Raw genomic sequence first — 6,661 nt, 5'->3', positions numbered from 1 at the left:
AATCACCTCCTCCTGCACCAAACTTAAAATTCATTTAGAACTCTTTTCCTACACATCAAGGGTCAAAGACTGCATCTTGCCCTCTCTTCTGTCAATTTGCTGTAAAAACAACTCCAAATTAAAGTGCTATTTTCCCCCATTGGAAGATTCCCCCCCTATTTTTCCTTAACATCTTTAGCCCTTCCATGGCTAAAACAAAATAATAAGCAAGCTTCTACACCAAGGATCTTCTTCCCCCTCCATATGGGAATTATGGGGATTCCAATCCCTTTGAAACCACTCCAGCACAACTACTTTTCAGAGAATTGGGACTCTTCCTTTTCCCTACATCTTCTGCAATTAATCTAAACACTTTATTTCTCTTAGTTACAACAAGAAAACCCTTACCACTACTCCAATTTTGATACTCTTTTCTCATTGAAAAGAATATCCTACTCACTGAACCAATTTGTCAATCTCTCTCACTGAAAAGAATATCCTGCCGACTACGCCAATTTGTCATGAAGACTTTTACAACAAAAGTTAAAACATCCTGCTCAAACTGAACAGAATATCCCACTTCTGACACCAAAAATGTTATGAATAACTTTTCAATAACTTTAAAGCATAGGTTCTTTTTATTGCAGTTTCAGTCTGAGAGGTATAGCAGAACTTTTTACAGAACAACAAAGAACAACATTTAGACATACAGACATACAGATTCTATGCAACTACATTGGATTCACAAACAACCTACAGTTATATTGGCTAAGAAACAAACAAAGGGGGGGGGGTTTACATTTTCATTCTTCATTCACACACAACATGCACCCATCTTCATGCACACAAATATTACTATATTCTTTCTCCCTCGTTGGAGAAAGCACCTGCTTAGGCCAGACCCAGCTTCCACTGCTGCCTGCCAAGACATAGTTCCAAAACACCAAAACGCCAAAACTTCAAAAAGACCATGACTTCAAAACGCACTCTTTTCTCTTCCCATGAGAAAAAGAGACCCCAAAAAGTGAACAGAATCCTGCTTTCCCATAGCAGATCTGCCACTCCCAAGTACACCATCTCCACTGAGCATGGCGGGTGAACAGCGTCGCTGTCTGTCACACCTTCTGGACTGTCATAAGGTCACTTTTATAGCAATATTTTGCTGATGATGTTGTCCCAAAGTAATAAATGAGTGATAGACGTCTTCCATCCTGGAATATCCTCAGTTTCCTGGACCAGATGTTGATTTCTCTTGATTGGTGTTAGCAAACACAAGCAGCTCTTCCCCAAAAGTTCATCAAGTTAGCAAATGTTGACAGATGTTAACAGATGTAAACATTTCTCTTATCAGTCACAGTTCTTATCACAGTTTGCCGGGCAGGTCAACTGTTTCAGGTCTCATTAGCAGGTTTTAATTACAATTCCTGAGCAGGTAGTTAAATGTCTTCAAATTTCTAGCTTTCACTCTTCCATTCATACCACATATCATATATGCATACTTTGGTCACAATGGTGGAGGTAGAGCCAGAAATTATTTAAAACCCAACCACACTATTGCAAACCATTTCAGAATCCATTTCCTTCTCATCTAGAGATCTTCCTAATCTTTCTTCACTCCCTCCCTATAGAGAAGCAAGAAAACATAATGAACTCCACATGCACAATCTTAGCTACAGTAGCTTGAGACAAATGGTGTATGATGTGAAATTGTGCACAGCAAAAGGATGCAACACCCAATTCAAAATTGTATTTGTGAATGGAGACAGAGTTAGACAGAGGATGGATAGATAGATGATAGATAGATAGATAGATAGATAGATAGATAGATAGATAGATAGATAGACAGACAGACAGACAGACAGAAAGACAGGGTTAGATAAGCATGCAGGCAGGGCTGGTTCTTAATGAAGGCCCATGAAACCGCCACTTTGGGCGCAGCCCTTGCTGGGTGCTCTTGAAGTGGCGGCATCAGCGGCGACCATTGGGTCGCTCGCCACGGAACAAGGAAGTATTCGCTATTCTCGCGAGATTTCGCGTGATCTCGCAGAAATCTCGCAAAATCTCCCGAGAATAGCAAGTACTTCCTTGTTCCGCAGCGAGCAACCCAATGGTCGCCGCTGCCGCCGCCACCGCCACCGCCACCACCACCACCACCACCGGTAAGTTGGGGGAGGCATCATTTCGGGGGGTGGGCGTGGCCCTAGATTCGCTTACATACTGAAAAAACTTAGGGCCGCTCCTGCATGCAGGTAAGTAAGTATTCTAACTGCAAATGCCTTTGCAACTCATGTTGCATTCACAATTTGTAAATAATTTGACCATCAAAACAAATATCTACACACGTAGATAGAGCCCTATCACAACAGAACCCAGCTCCACAGTTTTACTTACTCATGCCTGGTCGGAAACAATCACTCTAGGAATATATTGTGCCCCCAACACAATATTCTATAGTATGTTTTTCTTACAATAGAATTGGAAGACTGAGCCTATTGTTAGAGAGGATACAAGTCTGGGAATCTCTAGGTCCTCTAGCATTACTGAATGTTATGTTGGAACCAAAAGTAATCTAATTTAATGGTGTTCAGTCATATCCATGGTTTTAGGTAATCATGGTCCATCTGGAAACACATCCCTGTGGATACAGGTTCTTACTGTATTTTGATCACGTTGTAGGCATTTCTATGACATTTGAAAAAAAGATTGCCTCCTATTTTAGCAGTCCAAAACCTAAGAATTTTTTTCCAATGGAGTGGAGCCACTGCCTGTTTGTGTTCATTCTTCTAACAAGCTAAAGCAAAGGTCTAAATGCATGGCTCATGAATTTACCTAATTGTCCTCCCTAAAGTCCATTTATAAACCCTTCAACATAACAGGAAACCTTCCTAATTATTCTGTCTGTATGCCAAGTTCAGACAGCAAGGGCACACAAAAAGACGTTCTAGGTGACTACCCAGAGCAATCTCCTTCTCCTGGAGCCTTGCCAACAATTATGGCTGATCATCTTTTGAAAGCATTGCAAATGATCTTTTCTTTGGAGGTTTATAATGGCTGAGAAAAAGCTTGTACTTGTAAGTATAGCAAAGAAATCCAATACAAAAATAAAATATGTAGAGGTAATTTGTATGAACTGAATTTGGATTACAGCCTTCTTCCAAATAAAAGACCTCAGCCATTATTTTGCATCATCTGTTCAGTTAAATAAACTTAAATTATACACCCAGTCTCCAACCACCAGCAAAATCAACCAACTTCTCTCACTGCAGATAAGGTCCTATAAATTAAGTTGGTGAGCGGGAAGAGTTACAATCATGGGTAAAAGTGTCTGCATTGTGACTAAGTCGTAATTATGTACATGGAATAGTTATGGATGAGTAAATCTAGGTAAATGTTCCATTTCCACAAGCACAACTTAGTCACAATTTTGATACTACTGCCATGACTGTATTTCGCTACACCTACTTTTCCTGGCATCAAGGACAAAAATGTAAATTCTGCCAGCAATTGGAGAATAGTTGAATAACTTCCACATAGCTATTACTTAATGGGTTGTGGTCATAAGGCTAAAGAGCGATTATGCAGTTAACCATACCAAATAAAGAACTGATATGAAATACTGGTCCTCACAGAAAATGTATTTTATGTATGAAGTTTTGATCTGGCTATTGTAACTACATGGTACTGATTTTCTCTTCAATTTAATACAACCGTACGACCAATTTTCAAAAGGTAGAACAGCCTCTATTCTTCAGAACCACAATGTTTTAATATCACAGGAGAGGGGAACTCACATATTTCTTTCCTTATTTGACAATTTTTAATACCTAATTTTTTGTGTGTGAAGAATAACAGCATGTCCAAAATAAATTAAACAAATGGAATCTATGGGAATTACATAAATGTTAACTCATTATTCAACACTTGAATAAATGGCTCTACTTTATTTGTGATTAGCAACATGTATGTGCCTATTTGAGCCAATTTGTAAGCTGCACAGATACACTTTAGATACACTTTAGAACAGTGGTTCTCAACTTGGGGTCCCCAGATGTTTTTGGACTACAACTCTCAGAAATCCCAGTTTACCAGCTGTTAGGATTTCTGGGATTTGAAGGCCAAAAACATCTAGGGACCCCAGGTTGAGAACCATTGTTTTAGAGGAATGTAGGACAGCAATTTTCAACTCCCCTTCTCTCCCACTTTTCCTATGACTGGATGTCATTCCCTATTAGATATATAAAGTGTTATGTAAAGTTTTGGATAAAAGTCAGATTCTGAATTTCTCATAACTCTACTTTGGAATTTTCAAAATAATGCACAAATTAATGTTGCTATGATCAGCTTAACCAATGTTCAGTGATCACTTATGGTGAAAACTGTCCTTTTCGATAATTCGTGCTTCTATTGACTCTAAGGCCATTTTAAAGAAAACATTTTATGCCATGAATATGCGCTGTTTGAGCCACCAATCTGTTCTGTAACTGAAAGATATTGCAGTTGGCTAGCAAAGCCAGTGAAGCAATTGCAAAATGAAAATAAACAAAGGTAGTGTGGAAATGACATCTTAATAAGAATAATGAAATTCACACCTCCAGCAAGGAACAGTGTATAATCCATTACATGGGGATTAGATGACTCAAGGAGATGAGATTGTTGATCTGACATATATCATGTGGTGTTGTAACTAGAAAACAACTAAAAACTTAAGCTGGGTAAAAAAGTGGGGGCAAATTCTTCTCTGTATGTAAAATATCATTGAATGCATTGACCCAAGTGACCTATTTAGTTAGACAACAGCCTATAGACACGAAATCTATACGGATGCACTGTCACCCCATAGCATCTATGGTCTAAGTGAAACTAGAACAAGGACTAAACATTTTCAGTAACTTGGTCACTTAACTTGGTCCAGGTATATGCTCACTCTGTGCATTAATGTTTTTACTGACTGTCATATTTAAATGTACTATTTTTTCTAATGTGGAATTTTTATTATAATGTGTATGTTATTGTCATTTTATACTTTTGATATTAATGAAGAAATTGTGGCATTGAATGTTTACCGTTTATATGTATGTTAACTGCCCTGAGTCCCATTGGGGAGAGAGAGTGGTCTAGAAATAAAGTTTCCTCTCCTAGGGGTGAAAATTGAAAGTTCTGTTTTTCTTTTTTTCCCTCTTACTATTTTTAGTGAATGTTTTTGTTGAGGATGTAAGTTTTTCTTGTTCTCTTGCAGAAAAGAGTAAACATGATTTTGGTGATGGGTTTCTTAGCAGCAAGTTCACATTTCACCAGTAAGTTTTCTTATAAGAAGATGTATATAGTGCAATTTTCCCTTTCATATTAAAACATTACTGTAATGACAGCGGTTTTCTTCCCTGCAGCTGGAACATCAGTGATGGGTGACAGTATACAGGAAGAGAAAATAGAGACTGGAGACTACCCACCATTATACATCATTCTGACAACAAAGATGGAAACACCTTAAGAGCTCATGAGTTCAAGCGATTTCCCCATCCCATGACAAAGAAAATGCTGATGATGTGCCTGGAGACAAATGCAGCCATTTTCAAATTGACTACAAAGAAAACGGGAAACACACCATTTTCCAGTGGGATTCCAATGGGATTTTCATGAGTTTGAATTTTAAAATGTGCATGATTTCACCATGGGATACGGTCCCAAGTCTTCCATTAGCTTCCAACCATGTATCTGCATTGTAGAATTAATTCAGTTTGACACTGTATTGCAATTCCTCAATAACAAAGAAATCTCAGAGTCTTTAGCTTTCTTTGTCAAGGAGAGATGGTGCCTCACCAAATTATAAATTTAATGAGTTCATAGTATCAAGCCATGCCAATTAAAGGGGTGTCAAACTGGATGCATTTTATGGCAGTCCTTGGGATGCACAGGTTCCAGTTTTCTGTTTGTATCTGAGAAGGAGGCTGACCCAACAGTGAGGGGGAGAAATTGTTAATTTTTTGTTTGTGGCTGGCACAGCCCACAAGAGACATAAAATCTTTTCCCATCCTTTCCTAGTGGCTTATCCACATTTTTTTCTCACCACAAAGTATATCAAAGCGCTTGGGGGGAAAAGATGTTTCTGGTAAGAAATTGAACTAGATAGACATCCTTCCATCTCAGCCTAGATGTGTTCATCACAGGAATCATTTATTTATTTATTTATTTATTTATTTATTTATTTATTTATTTATTTATTTATTTATACCCCACTTTATGTCCCCAAAGGGGACTCAAAGAGACTTAACATAAAAGCATTAGTATACAATTTAAAATATACAAATATACAAACATTAAAACAGAATTAAGTGCAAACAGCATTAAAAATCACAGTTAAAATCCAACAAAACATATCCAAAGTTAAAAACTACAGCACCCCAGATTAGATCTTAAACACCTCCATCTTTAAAAGCCTAATAAATAAAAAGGTTTTAGCCTGCTACTGGAAGAACAGCAGGGAAAGGGCCACTTTGACTCCCCTGAGCAGGGGGTTCCAGAGTCATGGGGCAGCCACCAAGAAGTAAGGTCCGCTCACTCGTTGCCTTCTAAAAAAAAAACCAATTTTCAGAGACACATGTGATAATGTCCTCAGACTTTTAAGAAATAAGAGCTCAATTTCCTGGATCTGGGTGAACAAATTGCTCAGTTTCAGTTTGTCACA

The 6,661-nt window shown here is 38.1% G+C and overlaps 1 long non-coding RNA gene across 1 annotated transcript; it reads left to right on the top strand.

Moving 5' to 3' along the window:
- The first annotated feature begins 4,844 nt into the window (after positions 1-4,844).
- On the top strand, positions 4,845-5,860 carry LOC134295653 (uncharacterized). Its single transcript, XR_010002272.1, has 2 exons — positions 4,845-5,273; positions 5,364-5,860. It is a non-coding gene; the product is annotated as an uncharacterized LOC134295653 (long non-coding RNA).
- Positions 5,861-6,661: the final 801 nt, after the last annotated feature.

Source organism: Anolis carolinensis, chromosome 1 (genome assembly GCF_035594765.1).
Source record: "Anolis carolinensis isolate JA03-04 chromosome 1, rAnoCar3.1.pri, whole genome shotgun sequence".
In the NCBI taxonomy this organism is placed as follows: domain Eukaryota; kingdom Metazoa; phylum Chordata; class Lepidosauria; order Squamata; family Dactyloidae; genus Anolis; species Anolis carolinensis.
This window is presented reverse-complemented; position numbering and strand designations above follow the sequence as displayed.